The sequence below is a fragment of the Glycine soja genome, chromosome 18, assembly GCF_004193775.1.
Source record: "Glycine soja cultivar W05 chromosome 18, ASM419377v2, whole genome shotgun sequence".
Lineage (NCBI taxonomy): Eukaryota > Viridiplantae > Streptophyta > Magnoliopsida > Fabales > Fabaceae > Glycine > Glycine soja.
Genome location: NC_041019.1, coordinates 19708078 through 19720873, shown reverse-complemented (window position 1 = coordinate 19720873; position 12796 = coordinate 19708078).

Here is a 12796-nt window from a genome sequence, read left to right as displayed (position 1 = left end):
CAAAAATTTAATTGGATTGGGTTTCTCCCAATTTAAATTTATCTTCCAACACACGCACATCAAATAGTACACTTAATGCATATGGAATTACAAAACTATCCCTAATACAAAAATTAGTGTAGGTGCCCTAAAATACAAGGGCTGAAAAATCCTAAATTACTAGGATACCCTCCTACACCATGGAGCCTTAAATACAAGACTAAAAAATAATGAAACCTTAATCTAATATGTACAAAGATAAGTGAGTTCATACTTAGTTAATGGACTCAAAATCTACCCTAAGGCTCATGAGAACCCTAGGGCCTTCTCCTGCATTTCTAGCTCAATCTTCTAGGAGTTTTCTATCCAATTCCCTTGGGGGATAGGATTGCATCATAAAGTATTGCCTAATTTTATGTAACTATGTGCTTATAGTTTTCTTTTCTTTCTACTTATTCACAATTTTTTCGTACAATATATATTCTCTCTTTTGTTTGCATTTTTTGTTATATTACTTCTTAGAAAAACATAGGGTAAGATTTTTTTTTTCTTAGTATTATATTCTAATGTGATCCATATAATTTGACCTTCCTACTTTCCTGAATCTTGAAAAGTTTTAGTAGGAACGTTTTTTCTATTTGTATAATAAAAAATGTTATTATGTAACATGAAAAGTTAGCAAAGCAAATTAAAATCTTCATAATTATATTATATCTTAAACTCAAAAGGTTTCAACATTTTAAATTCATTGAACAAATTCAAATGTAAATCTAACCCTCGACAGCATCCTTGATTCCTTGATTGTTGCCCAATACAAAATCTCCAAAAACAACTACATGAACGCTAGAATTGTGATTGCTATGACAATCAATTGTTTCAAGTATCTCAAACAAAAGCCAAAGCTAATAACACACATTTCCTTTTTAATTAGAGCTATTATAAGATAACATCCTTGATTGCTGCTAGTACTAAAAGAGGTGCAATCTTTAGCAATGCTAATACAAATATGCTAATTTCAAGACAAATTTCCTCCACTAAAGCATAACTTTTGCAAGTTAACGTGTGAATACCACAACTAAAAGAGAAAAAAGAGAATAAGTTAAGAATGAACAATAGAGAGTGGGAGAGTGAACACTTCACTCTCCAAATAAAGTAGAGCTTTAATTAGAGTAGAGAACATGCACGAAATGCATACAAAAAAACAAAAGAAAAACAACAAAGAAGTTGTTATTCTCTACCCTGTACATCCCCCCAAAATTATCCAAACGAATCTCTACTCCTCTAATTGTTGGAGTAGCAATGCAATTATTGGAATTGGAATCATAACTCCTAAATCGAATCACATACTGACCAACATCAGTAAAAAAATTTGCACATTTTAGCAAATGTATAATTCATGTTTGAATTCTTTACAAGAACTAAACATAAGTGTAAATGCCATGACAATATTCTTGTGAAATCAAACATATGATAACTATGCTAAAATTTCTCTTTACCACAAGAGTAAATGCCATGACAATATTCATGTTATACATTAGACGTAAAGTAATTGATTAGGATCCCTTTGCTATTATACCAAAATTCCTTCACCACCAGGCATCCTTCATCTAGTAATTAGAACTTTCACATCACTACCTCCCTTCACCAACAATCTTGTTATCATTTGAGAGCCAACATCTTCAAATACAATACAAATTAAAACCTTCATAAAGTATTAAACGATAGTAAAACATATCAAGATCCAAATTTATTTAGGATTTCTTATATTGTAAATATTTTGAATAAAAGAATCTCATCTATAATTCAGAAAATTTTGTAAATATTTAAGACCAAATTCTGCTTCATTGAGTATACAGTTAAAAATTAAAAGATAGATTTTAAGTAATTTCTCGTTAGGTAATAGTATCAAATGGTACAACTTCACTTTCCTATCCTCATCAACACAATCAGGATCTCTACTATGTGTGGTAAGGGTAATCCTTCTATGTGTTCTTGATGCCTTTGGAAACTAAGAAATCTTCAAAGTTATTTCCTCAAAATTATCAATCTAGTCATTGGGAAAAGAGTCAAAATACATTGCAAATTTAAACTGCAAATACAAGTATCATACTTTCTGAAGGGTTTGCAATTTGTAATGTACTTGAAGACTTGAAGATATTGGATCTCAAATTACCGAGTGGTCATATTTATACATTTAAGGTTTTGGTGTTAAGTGAGGGTGAGGGATATTAAAGGCTTTGTGACTGCCAATAAAAATATCATAGCTAGAACACTGATTACAATAGGTGAGGAAGGGGTATTACTGAAATTGTTGCAACATGATATGCAAAGCCATTGGTGTATGGAATTGCAAAAAAAAAAAATATATATTTATTGTCTCTTCTAGTGTTACCTACACCTTGACACTACATTGTAACCATTGATCACTATGTTATAAATCATTAAAAAAAATGCTAGAAATTGGTCAAGTACTAATGTTTTTCCCAAACAAAGTTACATCCGATAAAATATATTGTAGGCACAAAAGGCTCAATGTATAGAGAAAAGAAGATCTTTAGCCTTAAAACTGAGTGTCTAAACCTATCCATTAGCAGAAAATCCAAATTCTATTATTTTTCTTAACCGAATAAAACATGTTATGTACTTGAGACATGATCCCAATTTCATTAACAAAATAATAACAACTATCACTGTGCACATAAGGGACACCCTTTATGACAACCAAATGCACATAGAAAGCCACACCATGCAAGAATTCCATTAAAATAGAAAGCTACATTCTATAATTAAACATATAGGATAAGCAATTTGACTGCTGCCAAAATAGTTGAATCCAAAATTTAGTTACTTACAATGGCTTGACTGCAATAACTTAGGTGATACCGACACTAGATGGTTGACTATCACATTTTGACTTCATGTATCTCTAACTCCATAAATATTATTCGCCATATCATAAGCATTAACAGTGGAAGCCAATAAAACTATGAGCACTAATGATCTCCACCACCATTGACTCTCATTTCTAACAATAAAATTACATTATTTAAAGAAAAAGGTAACATATCAAAATAGACTCCTAATATGTAACCATACCATACTAGGGTTGGGCTTCAATCGGATTCAATCCCAATTAGCCCAATCCAAACAAATCCGAACCTAAGATTTATAGGCCTATTATCAAGAATTAATTTGGATTGTGGGGGTTTTGGGTAGACCGGATTTCGAATGGATTGGAAGCGGTTAAAACAAGTTGGACCCAAAGGCTATATTAAATCCATGTTTTAATTAATTATAAATTTAAAATTAGATTGGTTGTTAAATTAGTGGTGTTAATTTATTTAATTAATTAATATGTCTATTAAAAAGCTAAATTTGAAATCATTAAATTTTTTAATACATCCATCATAAAACCAAGTTAACTGAATCATTAATTAATATGTGTATCATTATAAAACTAAATTACATAATCATTATGCAATAAGAACACATTCAAGAGTTCAAGAGTTTGTCACTTTGTCGGAGAAAATGATAAATAAATAGATTTGTGTGAAATGTTAACCAACTCAAATGATCTATCAAATACAAGAACTTTCATGTGAAACACTTGGAGTCCAAAACATAACCAAGCTGATGCAATCCTACCCCCCAAGGGCATTGGATAGAAGACTCCAAGAAGATTGGACCAAAGATGAAAGAGAAGGCCCTAGGGTTCTCATGAGCCTTAGGACAGATTTCAGGCCCATGGGCTAAGTATGAGCCCACTTATCTTTGTACATATTAGATTAAGGTTTCATTAATTTTGGGCCTTGTATTTAGGGCTCCATAATGTAGGTAGGGTACCCTAGAAATGTAGGATTTTCCAGCCCTTGTATTTTAGGGCACCTAGACTAGTTTTTGTATTAGGGGTAGTTTTGTAATTTCACATGCATTAAGTGAATATTTGATGTGTGTGTTGAGAAATAAATTTAATTGAATTGGGAGAAGCCCAATCCAATTAAATTTTAGAGGGGGAGGTGAGCATTTGCTTGCTACACCCCATTGTCACATCATATAGTCACACTTTGTGCATGTCCTTCATGTTTTACATGTCTCATGACACCGAAGCACACTTAGTGGAGAATCTTGGACTTGATCTTGGATTAGTGGGCTGAACCATATCTGAAATTCACTAATCATAATTAGTGAAATTTTGGCTCCAAAGTTTGGCTCCACAAATTCAATTTCAAATTCAAGTGAAATTTGAATAGAAATTCAAATTTCCCTCCAATTTTGTGTGACACTTAGACTATAAATAGAGGTTATGTGTGTGCATTTTTTCGAACTTTGATCATTTGAAAATTAAAATTTAGATTTCAAAGCTCTTTTAGAGCACAAAATTTCGTGCTCTTCTCTTCCTCTCCCTTCATTCATCTCCTTTTTCCTCCAAGCTCTTATCCATGACCTCCTATGGTGGTGAGCTTCTTCTAGACTCATCTTCTCCTTGAAGTGGCGTCTCCTCTCTCTCTCTTCCTTCTCCATTCTGCTACCATTCATATTTCAAGAAGCAAAGGAATCCATTGATGAGAAAGATCCTAGGCCTACAAGCTCCAATGGAGCTTACATCATGTGGTATCAAGAGCATCTTCATCTAGGTGATGTTCTTTTGCTTCCTCTATCTTTTTGTTCGGTGAATTCTCTTTAATTCCTTGTTCTTCATCTTATTCTCCATGTACATCGTCCATTGTCTTATGGTTTGGTGCTGTTTAGAGTAGATTCAAAAAAAATAAACCGATTAAATCTTAGATATACACTTGTTCTTGCATTTGTAAGGTTCAAATTTTGTAGGTCTACTCTTGAATCATGTTTTTGTGTTGATTTTAGGTTCTATCATTTTTCATTCATAATATTCTTGTGCTGAACCTTAGATCTAAATTTTTCTTCCAAAATATTGATTTGAAAAAAAAACACAAAAATCTAAGTGTAAATCACTTAATCCATGTTGTCTTAGAGTCATGTTTAGTCATAGTAATTATCACATTATGTTCTAAGTTTGTGTTGAATTTTTATTTTGTTGATTGAATTATAGATACATTTGTTCATGTATTCTTGTCATTCTTAGCCTATCTTTTGAATTTTGAGTCTAATTCATGCATGTTATTTAGTTCATAACATGTTCTAAATCAATTCCTATAAGCAGTCTTGTTGTCGAACTCTTTTCTTTTTGTTTTCTAAGTTTCCTATATGATGCCTATGATGAAGTTGAGTTGTGGTGCTGAGTTGTGGATGGATTTGTGAATCAAAATAAGTCTTAAGCTCTCTTGAATTGTGTTATTCAAGATAATTGAGCATAAGCAAACACAAATTGTAACTATCCAAGCCTTAAGCAACATAAACACTACTCTTGATTTCTAGGTTGAAATCGCTGGTGTTGGCAGATTGAACATATGAACTTGTATAAATTACTGGGAATTGGTCACTATGTTTTTTGAGCTGAAATTTTTATTGAATTTTCTAGACATCTGGAAAAAAAATTATTAAAAAAGAACTAAGCAATTTGGATTAAAGGAAAAAATAAGAAAAATCACACAAGTTGGTAGAAAAATCAGTGTTCAGGAAAAAAAAGTGAAAGGGAAGTGTGCTTGTTGTTTTGGCTCAAAAATTTGTTCTATAATTGATGCCTATTTTATACCAATCCTAGTTTTGAAATTTTAGTTGAAAATTACTGTGAATATAAGTTCCAAAACTAGAGGTTTCTTGAGTCTTTTTTTTAGTTTTTTTTTTACTCTACTCTAGAGCCATTCTAAGTTTCTCTTTGAGTCCTAGCTTGCTTTTATGTGCTTTTCATTGCTTTAATTGTTGAATAATCCTTGAAAATTTGTCTTTTTAAAACTCTATTGGTTTAGCTTTCATTTCATTTTTTGGTCTTTGGTTATTGCTTGTCTCTTTGTTTCCTTGTTTGTGAGTTGCCATATAGGGAATTGGAAAGGAGGATTGGTGCCATCCCTTGAAGAATTTGAGTCAAGAAGCAAGGGGAAAACACCTTAAGAGCTATTGGACTAAGAAGCACTCCAAATTGAGTGAATTACCAAAGAGAGAACAACCACCAAAATTGAGGACCTTTTTGTAATTTTGTAATTGACAACTTACTTACTTTCATTGCTCTCAAATTTTGTGACAAAAAGGCATTTCATTGGAAGTAAGTTGGGAGCCTCCAATAGGTCACTCTACTTCCATTTGTGTGTAATCATTTTAGGCAATTTTCCCTAAGGATTGTGAGTATTTTGTTGGGAACCTTAAATTTGATCATCCAAACACTCTTAGGATTCACCTAATTTACATTTCTTGCTTAATTTCATAGCTTATTTCCTTTACCTTCCATTCTCAAACCACCTAGATAGCTTGCCTTTTACATATTAGTTTGTACCTTATCTTTCGCACCTCTTTTAGTGTTTATTTTGGCTAGTTTCAACCATAGTTTCTTTTACCTTTTGTTTTCAAACCCCCAACAAGAAAGAACCATAACTTAGGAACCAACATGAGTCTTCATTCTTCATCTAGTGTTAATGGTGAGGGTTCTACTCCTAAGGATCCCTTGTATAAGATAATAGATGAGTTTAGATCCCTTAAGTTGTGGGGAAAAAAACAAGAGAGAAAAGAAAAAGGTAAAAAAAGAGTGGAAGAAATAAGTCAAGATGAAAGAGAGAAAATAAGAGAGGAAGAAAGAAGAAAAATAATAAAAGAAATGAAAATAGAAAAACATGTCTCCTATAGTAGTCATGACTCTTGCAAGAGTTTAAGTGAAGAACTTAGCGACTATTATAGAGGGCATCATAGTTCACATACTAAACATCACTCCCAAAGAAGAGAAAATGATAGAAGGCCTCAAGAGGTTAACATTAGCCTCCCATATTTCCATGGAAAAGATAATGTTGAGGCCTACTTAGATTGGGAAATGAAGGTTGAACAACTCTTTGCTTGCCATCACATTAGCGAAGAGAGAAAAGTTCCATTGGCTACCCTTAGCTTTTAAGGGTATGCCCTCTATTGGTGGACTTCCCTTGTTAGGGAACGAAGGATTCATGGGGATCCTCTAGTAGAGTATTGGAATGATCTTAAGAGTGCCCTTAGGAAGAGGCGCATTCCCTTCTACCATGAAAAGGAACTTATGGACAAGCTCCAAAGGCTTAGACAAGGGAGTATGAGTGTTGAAGAATATAGACAATAAATGGAACTACTCTGTTTAAGAGTAGGACTTAGGGAGGAGGAAAGAACAAGCATAGCTAGGTTCCTTAGTGTGCTTAATATAGAAGTGAGGGACAAGGTTGAACTCCTTCCATATAGGGACCTAGATGAGCTAGTCCAACTTTGTATAAGAGTGGAGCAACAACTTAAAAGAAAGCCTTCTTCAAAATCTTATGGCTCTCACTCTTATCTAAGGAAGGACCAAGCCCATGGAATTTTGGGGGCTACACCTTCAAAACCCAAGGAAGATAAGGGTAAGACCATAGAGAAATACACCCCTAAGACTAGTTCCCAAGAAAGGACTAGCAACATTAAATGCTTCAAATGTCTTGAGAGAGGTCACAATGCCTCTCAATGCCCCACAAAGAAAACCATGATCATGAGGGGTCAAGACATTTATAGTAGTCAAGAGGAGACTACTTCTTTCCCTTCCTCTAGTGGAAGTGAAGATGAAGTAAGGGGTGAAGTGTGACATCCTGGAAATTTTTACCCGGAATTTTTGTAAACGGTGCATTTTGTATGATTATATATATATATATATATATATATATATATATATATATATAAGTATTATTCAGTGTATATGCATATATGTTCTTGGTAGAAGTAGGAATAGTGGGGGCAAGATACGCGGGTTAGGCTAATTAAGGAAGAGAAATCCATAACTGGAAGGTTATAGGTTAATTCTCAATTAATTAGTCTAAAAATCATCGTTTTGCGTGTAACTTAAAATTTAACAAAACCAACCTCTGAACCACGCTCGGGGCTTTATTCTGAGCGTTTTGATATATATATTGCCTACTTTCGAAAACTGGCCCCGACGGGCGCAGAGAAACGCGAGAGACTGGAACCAGAGGAACGACACACAAACCGAGGCAGGATTTTGGCATTTCAAAAGGTCAGATTTTTCTCTTCATGTGGCTGAGCATGAGTCACATCAAGAGAAAAGTGGGCCTTTTGCTCCACTCAAATGGAGACATGTGGCATAACTTAAAATAAAATAAAAGAAAAGAGAAAAGCTTTTCTTTTTAACCAAAAAGTTGTTTTCTCTCTCCTCACTCAGCCAAAGAAAATTTCAGAAAGCTCTTTTCTCTCTCTCACGTTGCCATTCTCTTCTTCTTCCTCCACCATTGAAGCTCCAACAAAGCTCCAACCTTTGGTGCCCATTTCTGCTCCAAATCGCGAAAGGAAGGCACTTTCGGAGTCGTGAAGCGCATCTCTACGTGTGGGACCTAGAAATTTCAGGTTTGGGTAGACTTCTTTCTCACTTGATTTTCGTGGGTATTGGGTTTTGGGAGATATGATGGGTAGTTTTGCTAGGTTTCTGCTTCATGATAGTTATTTGTGAAGAAATTTGTTGAAAGCATGTTGAACTTGCCATGTTTGGATGAGTTAAGCTTACCCATTCAGTTTTAGGGTTTTTATGATGATGCTTGTGATGTTTATGTGCTGAAATTGCTTATGGAAAACTGTTAGAGATGAAGGGTAGAGTTAACCTAGGGTTAGAAAGTGAGAATATGGTGTTATGAGTGGAAAAAGAGTGAGGTTTTGAGAGTTGGAAGGCCAAATCTGGATTTAGTGGCATTTGGAGGTTAAAGTGAGTTAATCCTAGCTTGAAATGTCATTTAGGACTTATGAGAAAGCTTGGGCTGTATAAGAGAGAAAAACAAATGACCAAAGTGAACAAAGAGCCATTTCTAGGGTAAAATTGGGTGTTGAGGAGTCAAATTTTGATTCGGTGGAATTTTAGGTGTAAATCCAGTTTGAGAAAGTTTAAATTGATGTTATAGACTTGTGTGAGGTGAGAGTTTGCTCCAAATTTACCTCATTCTCAATTTCACTTCTCAAACCTTGAAAATCCATTAAATTGAGGGGTTTTGGATACCTAGATTTTGTGTTGTTGTGGTCTGAAGCTTGTCCTTGGTTTAGACATGATTGGTACATGATTTGGGACTTGTAGGATTCAATTTGGGCAAAATTGGATGAGGGAAAGAGTGGTTTTCGAAATCTGCACTTTATGCAGAATTTTGCTGTTGAAATGTGCAGCAGAATTTTGTATAAGTGCAGAAAAATGCTTGTGTATGGCTGGTTGTGAAAAGGGTAGTACATATGGGGTTCTGGACAGTTGCTAGCAGATCCCAACGGTCAAAATGTAGACCTGTGTACTAGAGACTTCCAGTAAAATTTTCGAGTCGATCCAACGGTTAACGAATTGTAATGAAGGAAATGTTACTGGGGTATTTGTATGTGAAAAGTTGTGATTTTGAGTTGTGTTTTGGGCAGAGTTTCTGCCTTTGCCCTGTTTTGCTTGGTTTTGTTAGTCCATGATGTTTGGAAGAGGAATTACCTGGCTGTTGTGGAAGCTTGGGAGGATTGATAGGGACCCGACGTTGAGAGGAATGAGGATAAGGGCTACGTAGGAGTACGTGAGCTCAGTTGGAGGTGGGCAACAGGGGATGGTGGGTTTATACGTGATTTGCCGATGTGGAAAACTTGTTGTGCACCATCGCCCGACTGCCACCTAGTACCACATGTGATGGGTACGCCATATTCCTACAAGCTTGAGATGAGGAAGTGTCGAAGGGTGAAACTTCCTGCTTTTATTCGTTGACCACAGAGTGGTACCTGGAGATATGTCGTGAGGGTCAGGAGACCTTGGGGACGTCAGGTGGGGTGCTATTGCCCAAAACCAACCTTGACCAATCCCGACCCAACCCGGGCATAGTCAGTCAGTGAGAACCTGTGATGTACCTAAGTAGGCGAGCTCCTGGCAGTCAACAGATAAAAGGAACAAATACCACAAAACAAGGAGGTTTGTGTGGTGGCTGGCCAGCTGTGAATTTTGATTGATATATGGGATATGGCCTCTGGTAATCGATTACCAAGGGTGGGTAATCGATTACAAGGCTTAAAAATGAAGACAAGAGGCTAAGATGGTCTCTGGTAATCGATTACCAAGGGGTGTAATCGATTACCAGGCTTGAAAACGAGGTTAGGAAGCTAGGAGAGCTTCTGGTAATCGATTACCAAGGGGTATAATCGATTACCAGGCTTAAAAAGGGATCTGGAAGATTGTGGAGGCCTCTGGTAATCGATTACCAGTCTGTGTAATCGATTACACGGAGGAATGGATCACTGGTAATCGATTACCAGGTATGTGTAATCGATTACACAGTGCCTTTTTCAGGTCTTCATGTCCTGAGGCTGTGTAATTCGAGTTTGGCCTCTGGTAATCAATTACCAAGGCTGTGTAATCGATTACCAGAGATGAATAGCCTAAAGATACCCCTTTTACTTGCATGTAGTGGTTATGAGACGCATTGTGTTGCGGCATAGTTAGATTATTGTGAAAGAGTCTACCCCTTTCTTTTCTTTCTTGTAGATCGTGATGGCGGCGCAGCTAATCCATGATCGAGTGGAGATGGAGTGCCTAGAGGGAGCTTGGGAGACCCTCGAAGGCAACACGAGGTGCCGATTTCGGGGCACGATTCGATTTACGGCTACTTCATTGGTGCATCCAGATGAACCCGCGCGAACGCTTCAGCGTACTGTGGAGTGGATACTACCCACGCCTACACCATACTGTCTAGTGGAGGCAGTCCAAGTGATCGAGGTGACGTCATCCAAGGAAGACCCTGAGGAGGATCCCGAGGAGCTACCTCCTGAGCCTGCTGTGGATGCTCTTGACCTTCTAGAGGGTGATGAGGACCCACTCCCTGAGGTTGATTCTCCCGAGGACGTCATGTCGGCATCTGAAGCAGACTCTACGGAGGATAGTGGTCCTGGAGAGATGGCGATCAGTGGAGGCTCTTCATCATAGTTGACAGTTCTATGGACTAGTTTTATATACTTTTTGAGGGTGGGTGTATCTAGGACTGACTGTTAGGTTTACTCTTTTGTTTTTGTACGGGTAGACCTATTGTATAGGAATTTGATGATTGTATACATGTGGCTGAAGCCACCACTGTGGGCACCTTTGCTCTGGATGACACTATGTATTTTGTAAAACTCCCATATTTTGGACAGCTATTAAATGATGAATGTACTTATGTTTAACCTTGTTATTTGAAAAGAAAGCATTAGCAAACTTTATTTGCAAAAGAGTTTACCGACCGTATTTTGTTTTATTATTTTCACGTGACGACCTAAAGTAATGGCTGGCATACTCTTCCTTTTGAAACAACAAAATAGTTTAGAGATTACGAGTGGTAAGAAAGAAATGACTCCGAATAGAGTTGTGAACTGGCCATTCAGGACTCTATAGTGAGGATTTTCCTTCTGCACCTAATTATTGTGAAAAGAGAAAGAAATGAAAAAGAAAAAGAAGAAAAAAAAATTTACCATGGTTTTTGTTATTTAAATCATTACTATTAAACCAGTCATTATTTTGGAGATGCCACAATTGGTGGTATCAGAGCAAAAGTTGGATTCTAGTGAACCTGTTTATGGTCTTGTTGTGCGAATGCTGTGTATCTCTGAAACTTGGAAGTAGGTTTCGGGGAGTGACGTTAAGTCACACATTGTGTGTATTTCTGCCTTCTTGTCTTGAGCATGAATGTGTGATTGATTCAATAGGATTGTTGTGTGTATATGTATGTATAGAGAGAAGGATATTGTTACAACTGTCATAGCCTGTGTGGTACACTCTCTCATTAGGATTTCTTGGGTACTAATAGCTTCCCTACAGGTTAGGTATGGCAGGACGTGGTAGGGATCAGAACCGTGATGTCCTCGACCGCATCACCGCTGTGCTGGAAACTCTAGTGCAGGAACGTGATGTGGAGCCAGCGGAGTATCGGGGACTCATGGCTTTCCGTAAGAACCACCCGCCAAAGTTCAGTGGAGACTATGATCCGGAAGGTGCTAGGTTGTGGTTAGCTGAGACGGAAAAGATTTTCGAGGCGATGGGTTGCCTTGAGGAGCATAAGGTCCTTTATGCGACGTTTATGCTCCAAGGAGAGGCCGAGAATTGGTGGAAATTCGTGAAGCCTTCATTTGTTGCACCTGGAGGCGTGATTCCTTGGAATGCCTTCAAGGACAAATTCCTGGAGAATTACTTCCCGCGAGATCTCAGGAAGCAAAAGGCGAGGGAGTTTCTGGATTTGAAGCAAGGAAACATGTCCGTTGGGGAGTACACGGCTAAGTTTAATGAGCTTCTGCAGTATTGGCCTCAATACCAAGATGCTCGAAATGAGGAAGATTTATGTGCTCAGTTTGAGAATGGGCTTCGGTTGGAGATCCAACAGGCAGTTAGCTACATGCAGATCACGGATTTTAATCAGTTGGTGACAAAGTGTAGGATTTTTGAGGACAAGATGAAGGAGAGGCAAGCTAAAGGCGTTGGAGGACCACAGAGAAACCATCTTTTTAGAGGAAATAGTAATAAGAGGATGAAGCCGTATGCTAGCAACAAGGGGAAACAACCTATGGCTACCTCCAATATGAGCCAGTCAAGGGGGACTGGGGTATAGTGTTTTCAGTGTGGGGGACCGCATCTTAAAAGGAATTGCCCACAGCTCCAGCAGACACAGGAGAACCGTTGTTATGTTTGTGGCAAGGCGGGCCATTATGCTCGAGAATGTAGGGTGACCGG